At 36.1% G+C, this 11,543-nt stretch overlaps 1 long non-coding RNA gene across 1 annotated transcript; it reads left to right on the forward strand.

The window, feature by feature from the left end:
- The first annotated feature begins 1,076 nt into the window (after nt 1-1,076).
- Nucleotides 1,077-2,442, forward strand: LOC132166596 (uncharacterized). Its single transcript, XR_009438580.1, has 2 exons — nt 1,077-1,444; nt 2,163-2,442. It is a non-coding gene; the product is annotated as an uncharacterized LOC132166596 (long non-coding RNA).
- The last annotated feature ends 9,101 nt before the right edge of the window (nt 2,443-11,543 follow it).

The raw sequence follows: 11,543 nt of genomic DNA on the forward strand, positions 1-11,543 counted from the left end.
TCGAGTTAGGATTCGTGTTCACGAAACGCTTCATTTAATATTCAAGTAGAGCACGAGCCGAGCTTATGCGAGCCGAGTCTGAGCTTGCTCGCGAGACACTTCGCTCACTTAACAGCCCTAGCTAGAAAGCCATCCCTAACCCCCTGGGGGTGGCCGCAAGCCACCCCATAGGGCTTGGGACCCCAAGGGGATTAGGGGTGGCCGAAAAACCACCCCTAACCCCCGAGGGTGGCCGCAAGCCACCCCATAGTGGTTAGGGGTAGCTTTTCGGCCACCCCCAGCCACCTCTAACCCCTTAGGGGGTGGCCGCAAGCCACCCCATAGGGGTTTGGAGTTGCTTTTCGGCCACCCCCAATCCCTGTGGGGTGGCTTGTGGCCACAGCAAAGCCACCCCTTCAATTTTTATTTTTTTATTTTTAGATTTAATTTTTAAATTAAATTAATAAAAAATTAATATGATGACGTAGTAAAACGGTGCATTTAGTTTGGGACTGACTGGCATTAAACCTTTGTAACGGTTTGCCTTTTTGATTACCTGAGGGAGAAAAAAGTCGAAAAAAAAAAGTTTAAGGAGTTTTTAGTTTTAGCGTGTTCACTCAGAGATTTATAATATATTTATTATTGTTTTTATTATTTAATCAAAAAGTTTTTTGTGTCTTTAATTTTCTCTTTTACTCTTCTATAAAATAGTGCATCTAACCTTTTTTAAACAAGGAAGGTAAAATAGGGTTTTTTTTTTTTTTTTTAAAGGGTTCGAATTCAAAATAGTTGAGTGTTCTTTTATAAGAGTGTTTCTGTAACTTTCTGGTAAGGAGAAGATAAATCATCATTTAATGGAGTAAAATGATGTGAGTTCTATAATTCTAATCTAGGATGTTTGGAATTGGAGCTAGTTGAGAGAAGTAGAATATTTTTGGACTTTAGTGGATTTTAGGTTGTACCAAACGTTGGATGAGAACCATTAAACAATCGATGCAACCGTTGCAATTGAACGATTGATAACGGTTATTTACAATTTAATATATATATATATATATATGACATCCCTACCCTTTCTCTCACGGATCCGGATCCTCTCCAGTTCAAAAGAACTGGAGAGTATCCAGTTCGCGGCTGAGATCTATTTGAAGAGATCCAAGGCCAAAATTAGGCCACGTCATCGAGAAAAAAATCACGGTAAAAATTAAATTTTAAATTTTAAACATCCAGAGAAAAAAGATTCATGAAGGTTTATTTTCATCTTCCCCCATTTTTCTCTCTCCCACCGAAACCTTCCTCCCTCCGCCATCAGCAACCACTGCCGCCACCGACAGCCAACCGGACTCATCGACACCACCACCGGAAGATGAGAGCGCCGCCCACCGTATACAACTGGCACCACCGAAAGAGATCCGGCTACCTCGACGAACGCCGGCAACACCCAACGCCACCACCGGCTGCAGAGGTAACTTTTCTCTCCTTTTTTGCCTTTTGATTTCCTCTGGTAGTGTGTGACCCACAGATCTGGATTTTCCTTGTTGTTTTCGATTGAAAAACAAGGAAAGAGTTCTGATTTCCTGGTAGTAACGTGACCCACAGATCTGGGGTAAAATGCTAATACTACGTTACTGGATTTTATCTGGATTTTGCTGTGTTTGATTTGAATACACGTTAGTCACAATTTGGTTATTGTTTAGAAGGAAACTTCATTTTGGATTTAGTTATTTTGTGTTCTTTGGGAATCTCTGGTTCTTGAATGTTCTAGTTCTTGTTTATAAGGAAACTTCTGTGTTTGTCACAATATAGGAAGCGTTTGGTCATAGTCAGGAAATTTTTTGAATTTACGGCTTATAAGGCATTTCCTCTGATTGTGCAAGTAAACTGAGCTGCAAATGATTGTAGACTTGCAATAGTATCGAACAAGTAATGTCAATGCCATTCAGTATTAATTTTAGTTGGTTGAATACTTTTTTAACATATATATATCCATGTTCATTTTTAATTTTTATACCATGTGATAACAAGAGGTGAGGGTTATGAAGGAACAATGTTCTATATTTTAACAAGTATTTTTCATTCTTTTTTGTTGTTGCATAATATCGTTTAAATCTAGTGTATCATCCTATTCATTAAAAATTCGTTGATCAAATATCTTACAGTTCTCTTTTATATTTGTCCTGCAGTGTGGTGTTTTATGTAGATGCTAAATTGGAGATCAAAGGTGAAAGATTCAAATTTTGTACTTGTGTCAAGAGCCAAGTTTTGAAGGCGGAATTGAGCTAGCTTGTTCTGGCTTCTTCTTTTTTTTTTTTTCTTTTTTTTTTGTTTCGCACTTTGGTTATTAATGGATATGTAACATTCATGCTAATGCTTATACCAGTTTTGGATTGGGGATGCTTGCTTTGTTTAATAATGGATGTGTAATATTCTGGGGTTTTTTATGTAGATGCTTGCTTTGCTCTCTGTATCTTCTTTGCCTTTTTTTAATTTTTTCCTTGGCCAATGGCCATAATCTTCTTATCAACCAACGGATAACGTATTCACGGCCTACTGTTTATCAGGGAAGAAAAAGAATTAATAAATTTATTGCACCATTTCTTGCCCAAAAGAACAAGGCATTAGAACTTGGTATGTTGGATATCAAGCCACAAACAAATTAAGACTCATGCTTATTCTAGAACATGGTTCACATTGCAACAAACAACCTTGACATAATGAAGGAAAAAAAAACAAGAGTGAAAAAAAGTCGAAGACCCAAGTCCTAGCCGTTTTCAATTGACTAGTTATGATGTTTTTTTGGCCTTTCTTGGAATCATAATAAAAATTGGCATTAATTTTTAAATGAGTTGCACCTCATTTTTCATTTCATCTCACATCAATCCATCTTGCAAATTCACCATTAGAAAATTCGATATTGGATTCACCAATGAGTTTTATTATTTTTCTTCTGAGATCCAACTAAAAGAGTTTTTATATATATTTTTTAATGATGAGAGAGGGCTCTGTACCATCATCTTTCTCCATGCGTAGGTATGGTAAGAGCAAAACACCCACAAAACAAAAAAAATTCAAATGAGGGAACCAACAAAACATTGCATAACAAATTGAAAGCTCTATTTATCCAAAACATTGAATAGAGTTAATAGATTCTTTCACTAATAAACAACGGTACAATTAAATATAATTGAACAATTAAAAAGCAACAATAGTCCTTTCTTGTATGACCACACTCGGAAGGCTCAACATTTCTTCATGGCTCCTGATCTACACATCAAACAGTTAGAGATTAATGCAAACACAAATATCTTTGCTATTTGAAAATGCAGACACAAATGCAATAACAATCCATAATTACAACCTCAAAAACAATGACTTTTGTATCATATAAATTTTTGTGATGACCATCTCTACAAAAAGTAAGAACACTGCTAGAGAGCTGCAGTGCCAATGAATGCCATAGCCCTACTAGTACAAAATTACGTCACCCTTACTGCAAGAGTACCAAATGCTACCAATTGGGACACTAGCTGTGAAACCAAAAGAGATGGGGTAAAATTTGGAGAGGTTGAGTAGTCCAATATCATGTTCTAATGAACAAGATTAGAAACAAAATGGGGCAAAATTTGGAAGTACTAGTCCAGCATACAAAAGCAACTAAAACATTATCTGCGGAAGATATATCATCTCGAGTTTCAGAATACTATTATAGAAGAGAGGAGAATGTTCATTTGAATCATATTGGGCTAGAGATAGACATATCGTTTGAATCAAATTGTTTAAGAAAGCTTCTTGTCTTTGATTTACAACCATGATAGAATCTATCTACCAAGTTAGTATTTCTTCTTCAGAGATGTAGTTAGAAGGAAACTACAATTGATTTCTCTCAACAAGTGTTGCACGCAACACACTCTTCATTGCATCAAGGACCCATGAAGAAAATCTGTCATGGTGTGCAAAAAATTGTTGCAACTCTTGTCCAAATGGCAAATGTAATGATCATAAGCAATTCATTGCAATAGATGCAAAGGTAAATGTAACCCAGCATAGACCAAAAACTAAGGAAGCCATTTTCTGCATCTATTTTTTGTCTTTCTCGATCAAATATCTGAACCTACCTTAAAATAATGAAAAAAAAAAATCTAGGAATCATGAAAATACTGGACTGTTTTCTGAAAATAATTTATAGAAACTGTTCTCAAATCGCAACCAGAAAAATCTTTCCTTTTTTGGTCCTAGACTTCCCCGCCAACAAAACACACCAATAAGTGAGAGCCACAGATCATCATTTTACCCCAGATCTGTCACACTACCAGAGGAAATCAAAAGGAAAAAAAAGAGAGAAAAGTAACCTGTCGTTGGGTGGTGCCGGGCGTTCGTATACGGTGGACGGCGCTCTCATCCTCAGGTGGTGGTGTCGATGAGTCCGGTTGGCTGTCGGTGGCGGCAGTGATTACTGGTGGCGGAGGCCGAACTTGAGGGGGGAGGGAGGAAGGTTTCGGTGGAAGAGGGAAAAATGGGGGGAGATAGAAAATAAACCTGCGTGAATTTTCTCTCACTGGAGATTTAAAATTTGAAATTTAATTTTTACCGTATTTTTTTTCTTGATGACGTGGCCTATTTTTGGCCTTGGATCTCTTCAAATAGATCTCAGCCGTTAACTGGATACTCTCCAGTTCTTTTGAACTGGAGAGGATCCGAATCCTTCTCTCACGCATCATACAATTTATAAGTTCATTTTTACGATATTTTTGTCACAGTTAGTCATTCCTGACCTCTTAAAATTTGTGAGAGAAGGTGAGTATGGGGATTTTTTCTTAAAAGAAGACAATTTCCTACGTACTCTAATCTCGTTATGATGTTGTTTTGATCATATTTCATCTCTGATTACCTTCTATAGTAGCCTATTAATCACATATTTATGTATGGGCCAGTTTGGTAGACTTCAGATTCTATTTAGGGGTAACTTCACTTTACCCCTAAAATGACGCGCCTTTTGCAAACACCTCACTAATGTTTAAAAACTTTCACTTTGGTGTATCAAACTTTCGTTTCATTCCAAATACCCCTTCTGTTAGGATTTTATGTTAAATCCTAATTGAGAGGTGTGAAATTCCTAAAATGCCCTCATTTTTTATTAAAAAAAATCATGATCTGTGGGTTCACCGGTGGATCTAACTCACTCGTCTTGTGACCAACGGGTCATATTATTATTATATATTAAAAAAAAAGTGACCATTGCTGGTCAGCTTGGTGACCCACGGCGGGTTGCCAAGGTGGCCCGCCGCCGTGGGTCACTTTGTGCTTTTTTTTTTTTGTTAATATAATAATGATAATAATATATATTTTTTTATTTATAAATAAGGGAAAATTTGGAATTTTTTAAAATTTCAGGGATATAAAGGTCTTCCAACCCTTTCTGCCGTTTAATTTAACTCAAATTTCTAACGGAAGGGAGTAATTGAAAAAAAATGAAAAGATCGATACACTAAAGTGAAAGTTTTTAAACAATAGAGGGGTGTTTGCAAAACGCGCGTCATTTCATGGGGTAAAGTGAAGTTACCCATTCTATTTAATTTTTAAAAAAGTATACATAATTTTAAAAACTCATTTAAGGTCATGTGGACCCCACATATAAAAAAAAGGGTTCTAGAGAGAGGCACTACTTTCTTTTTAGAATTCCTCTCTCCCTCTCTTTTTTCCTCTAGACAACACCAAGAAGAATTTCAAGACCCTTTCAATGTAGCAGTGCTCGGGGTCTTCTCTATAGGCTCATTCGGTTTCCGTTTCTGGCAAGTTGCTTTAGATTTAGTTTGTAGATCTAGATCTATATCTAGATCCAGATCTATATCTAGATCCAGATCTACATCTAGATCCAGATTTAGTCTCTTCAACCTTATATCTGATCGTCTTCTTCGACCAAGGCGTGTCTTCCGAAGGGATATCTACGATGTTGTGCTCCTCCGCTGCTACTTGTGGGGTTTTTGTTTTTAGTTTTTTAGTTTTTTGTTTGTCCTGCCCTTCGGGTTGAGGATGGATTTGTTGTCCTGCTCTCGGGTTGAGGATGGAGTAGATCGGTGTGGGGGCTTAACTCTCACGGCCGGATTTTTAGTTTTTAGTTGTTTTAATTTTGTTTTTGTATTTGGGCTACCCATGTCCTAGATCTAGTCTGCATGAAACAGATCTATTCCTTAAATGTAATTGTACATGAGTTAGCGGAAGCTTGAAATCATTTTTATGACTTTATAACCTTCATAGCTTTTGACTATGATTTTTCAGAGCTATATGCTTGGTGATGTAAGAGTTTTATGCTCGTGAAATTTAGTCAATGGAAGTTCCATATTTTCCAATATATATATATATATATATATATGGACCCTACATATTCAATGATAATTTTAAAAAATGAAAGAATCATCGTTCCCAAATGACAAAAATACCCTTGATAAAGTAATTAAGGGTATTTTTTTTTTTTTTTTGAAGCAACATGGAAATGCCCATAACAAAATAAAGGAACACTATAAAATTCTCCAATTTAATGACTCAAAGATGATGACATTTTTGGACCAAAAAACGTCATTATTAAGCTAGTGACGTTCAAATAGTTACTTTTTTTTTTTTTTTTTTTTTCTCAAAATGACAAAATGTGCATAGACTAGAATTTGGGGTAATATCGTTTGAAAAGTGAAAACGTCATTAAATGACTATATTTTTCGCAAGACAGCACCTTTTAGAAGGTGACATGTGAACATTGCATGTCACCTTCTAGAAGGTGATGTTTTCACTATTCAAACGTCGCTTCTCTTTAAAAATAATTTTTACAAATAAAATATTTATAATAATAAATAAATATATAACAAAAAAAATAAAATTAATTTTCTTTTTAAAAATAAAAATTAAACAAATTCAAATTAATCTCCACAGGGGTGGCTTGCGCAGGGACATCTGCGAGCCACCCCTTCCCCCAGATGTGGCTGCCGGCTAGCGGCCACCTGTGTTTTTTATTTTATTTTATTTTTTTAAAAAAAGGTTTTATGTGTGTGGGTGAAAGTGAAATTTTTTTGAAGATTTTGGGTGTAGGTGATTGTTTTAAACACAAACTTTGAACGCTAATATTTTTAAATTTTGATACGTTTTACTTTTTCTAAATATTAACTTACCATTCACAAGTTACTATTGGCGCGAATAGTAATATTTAAATTTTAAACCGGTAAAAAGTCGCATTTTAATGAAATTTTTTTAAAAAGTCATTATTTAAACATTGAAAATTTTTGTACTGGAAGCAACGTGGAGATAGCCCTACTTTTGTTTGTCTTCCCTTTAAAACTGGTTTCCACATTCGAAATGGAAACTGTGGGTATGTTTTCCTTGCTTCCTACCGAGTCCCCATAGGTATTCTTCCAAGATCGCAACTCAGCTGCCTTCTCAACTCGATCTGTTTCTGCTATCATCCCTTTCTTTCCTCACATCTTTCTCTTCCTTATCCCTAACTTTTAGCGATTGTGGTGGTGGATCTATTTCCTGTCATCCTTAATTCCTTCCATTTTTCCTCTCCCTCTACCCTCGCCACCACACTCAAGCCCGTTTGTGAGTTTGTAAAAGATTTAAGAGAGGTAAGATAAGCAAATATGGCTGACATTTTTGCCCCTTTGCTCAGGGAGTACGTGTCCGGCGTACTCAAAGAAGACGCAAATTTATTAAATGGAGTGGAGGATAAAGTCAACTCACTTCAAGGGGAGCTCCGACTGATAAATATCTTCGTGAAGAACTCCGAGGCGAATCGGAAAGATGAAGTAGAGGAGGAGGTAGTCCGGCAAATGAAGGAAGTGGCTTCCGAGGCTGAGGATGTGATCACTGGATTCAGCCTCGAGGTCACGAGTCACAGGAGTATGAGCGTGGGTGGGAGGTTATTTAATATCCCTTGTCACGCAAGGGCGCTTCTAGATTTTGGAAAGAAGACAGTAGCCATCAAAGAGAAAATCAACGAAATATTCAACAATAAAAAAAAGTACGGCATTGAAATAGTTGAAATAAAAAGGAAGCGGCAGCGACTAGACCAGCCCGCTGATCCCGCGCCCGCCTTTTCAAGCCAGGAGGTGCATGAACGGAGGCAAAGTTTGGTATGAAATATATGGCGGGAGACGGGCCAAAATAATAGGTAGGATTATGGGGATAGGCAAAAAAAAAAAGCAATTTACCTTATAATTTATTTTTTTCCTTGTTGGGGGCAAATCCATCGCTGAACAGGTGCTAACAAAGATTGCGCAGCTCACACAGTGGATGGACCAGCTACAGCAGGAGATGGAGAGGCGATTGGATCAGCTGAATGATGCCTTATCCGCAGAAATGAGGAGGGGGGAGGAGGATCGACGTCGAGCAGAGCGTATAGAGACAGTCATGTCCGATCTGCGAGCGTCTTTGAGTAGGGAGCGCGCTGCAAAGCTGAAGAGGAAAGGGAGGGAGAAAAACAAGATAAAAAAGAAGGAAGCGCGCTGCAAAGCTGAAGAGGAAAGGGAAGCGCCGCAGAGCAGAAAAATAAGGAAGAAAGAAGAAGCGTCGGAGTAGAACAGAGAGAAAAGAGCTCCTATGCAATGGATTTGTCCCTAATATTTAAGTTTTCCTGTTCTTTTCATGTCTTTATATTTATATCTTCAGTTGCCATGTTAATAATTTAATAAATACTTTTAACACTTTTTCTCTTTAAAAGAAACTGAAAGTGAATTTGACGGAGTTAACGTTTGAACTCATGAACGTTGGTCTGAATACCATGTTAAATTACTAGTTATTCTAAAAATTTATGCTGATAAGAAAAAGCGAATCTAATCATTTAATAAATACTTTAATACCTTGGTATGGGTAATATGCAGGCCGTTGAACATCACACTTGGGTTGGAGAAGATCCCCTCTACTTTCATATATTGGACTCTTTCCGGGTGACAATATTGGAAAGAAAATTGTTAAGATTGCATAGGAATGACCGGAAAGAAAGAAAAAAAGAAAAAAAAAAAAAGAGGTTATTTTCTTGAATAATGAAATGAAAAGAATACTACTCTATTAAGAGAGTATCTTTAATGTGGTCGGTGCAAAAAATCTCTGTTTAGTGCCCACCATTTAGAGGTCGCCACGTCAACTTGGAACACATTAGAAAAAACACACAACCACATCTGATTATATCAGGTTTTATTAAATATTTATTTTTTTAGAAAAAAGGCAACCAAGTGTGGTCACCCCAAAGAGAGGTGGGGGAGGTTCGCCGCTGTTATACAAATTTTAATATTCGCAAGTGCACGAATCGTTTGCAATATAATATTTTGCAAGTGCGAGGTTGAACCCACAGAGAATTGTATTTTTGAATAACAAATTTAAATCTAAATTAATTGAACCCTAACCTAGTTCCAAATTTTGAGAGATTATTGTTTGAATAAAAAATCAAAGGCAAAAGCAATTTAAAATGAATGTAATCTAATGACGAAGCACTAGGGTTTCAGAATTCATACTCACAAATTCATAGCAACATAGTTCCATGATCTTTAATATTTCTCAAAGTTCTCACATGTAAATCTTAGGTTTGTTTTACTATTGCTTCAAAGAATTAATCAAAACATCCCATGTATCCATTAATAACCCAAATCACAAAAGAAATCCAATAATTAATTAAATCATTAACTCTATCCGTAAATCACAAGAAAATATCCAATTTTTATCAAAACATCTATTGTATCCAGAGAATAAATCACAGAGAAAATCCATTTTTTTTACAAAGAAAACCAAGCAATCAATTGCATTGAATAATCTTAAATCATCAAGTATATCCTTAAATCACAAAAGATATCCAAGAATTATTCAATCCAATTGCGTTGAAGTAAAACAATAGGGCAATTAAACCATTAAATTGGGAAACAATACATACATGGAACAAAGTGCCAATCATAAGTGATGCTTCATCTTCAACCTTAGTTGAAGGTTTAGCCTTTCATGGTATTAAAAGACAAAACACGATTGATTGAATTTATAATGGAAAATTGAGTACTAACAAATATGGAATCACAAAGTTGAGATCCAAAAGTTAGGAAAACCTAAAACTCTCTTCTTTCTCCTCTGAAATCTCGAAATTCGCAGCCTCCCTAAACTAAGATGAGAATTTTCTATTTATAGGCCTAAAACTAGGGTTTACAAGTTGAATTAGAACAAAACTCGCTGCCAGATCGGACAAGTGCGCTCGATCGCACACTCAGTGCGCTCGAGCGCACTCGAGCATCAATTCCTCTCTGCAGCGCAAGCATGCGTGCTCGATGGGCTTTGGACTGGGACTCTTCTTAAACTACCAAAAAAATGTCAATGTTTTCAAATGACAAAAATACTTCTAATATGTTTGAGAGATAATTGGAGGAAATGAATGTAATTGTTTCACATTGCACGACATTGAATAAAAGTTCATTTATACTCTATCTTAATTGTACCCATAAATAATAACAGAAAAAGACGTTTCACACATTAAAACAAAAATACTTCATTAACACAATTGATCATTTGGGAGAATTCATAGGGTCACACATTCTTGTGCAACCTTTTAACCACCTTAACTGGCGAGTCGCTTTCTTAGTCACAAGAATTTATAGGGTCGTGTTATTCATTCGACACGTTTTCTTTTTATTTTCTGTTTACATGTACTGAGTAAGTTGTTTCGAGGCTTATTGTTAAGTTACCTAACCTTTTTTATGTGTTCGCTTTTGTACTTTTAGTCCGCTCCCCCGTTCCCCGTTATACCTCATAAATAAAGAAGAAGATAATTTGAGAGAACATTGACCATTGGTAGTAGTTTGAGAGGGAGTTACATTTCTTATTTTTATTTATTTCTTTATACATAAAAAGAGCCAATGCACAACAAAATTGTAACTTTTGTTTGATAAGGAAAATACACTTTAGTCCATTTTCTTTGTTCTTCATGGTTAACTCAAGCAAGGTTATTTCCGTCTTTCGGTTGTTTTAATTACTATATGGCCCTTCATCTTTGTTCATCGTAGTTATATAAGACAAGGTTATTTTTGTCTTTCACTATACACAATTATCTTTACTATTTTACCCATTTTGTTTGTTCGTCATGCTTAAATCAAGAAAGGTTATTTTCGTCTTTTGGTTGTCTTAAGTACTATTTGTCCCTCATCTCTTTTAATTTTTTCTCATTTTCAAAGAGCATTCCCATCAGATTCCAACATACTTCCTATAAGAGGTTATATTCCCGACGTTTAGGAAAAATGTCAAAAAAATCGCAAAAAACCACCTACAGCAGACTCCCTATATGGTTCCTTAAACCATCAGCAGTTACAATCCAATGTATTGGGTTCTACTCTAGCAATCTTTGTGATTATTAAAATAGAAAAAAAAAATTCTCTCTCCTCTCTCCTCCCACATCTCTCTCTCACCTCTCTTTCTCTCTCTCGCACCACCAAACTTGCAGCAAACTAGAGATTTCAGACCAAATCGCACCACCAAACGAGCAGCAAACCAGAGATTTTAGACCGAATTAGAGATTTGTTTCAACTTTCAACTGATTAAACCAAAGAAAC

This window comes from Corylus avellana, chromosome ca11 (assembly GCF_901000735.1).
Source record: "Corylus avellana chromosome ca11, CavTom2PMs-1.0".
In the NCBI taxonomy this organism is placed as follows: domain Eukaryota; kingdom Viridiplantae; phylum Streptophyta; class Magnoliopsida; order Fagales; family Betulaceae; genus Corylus; species Corylus avellana.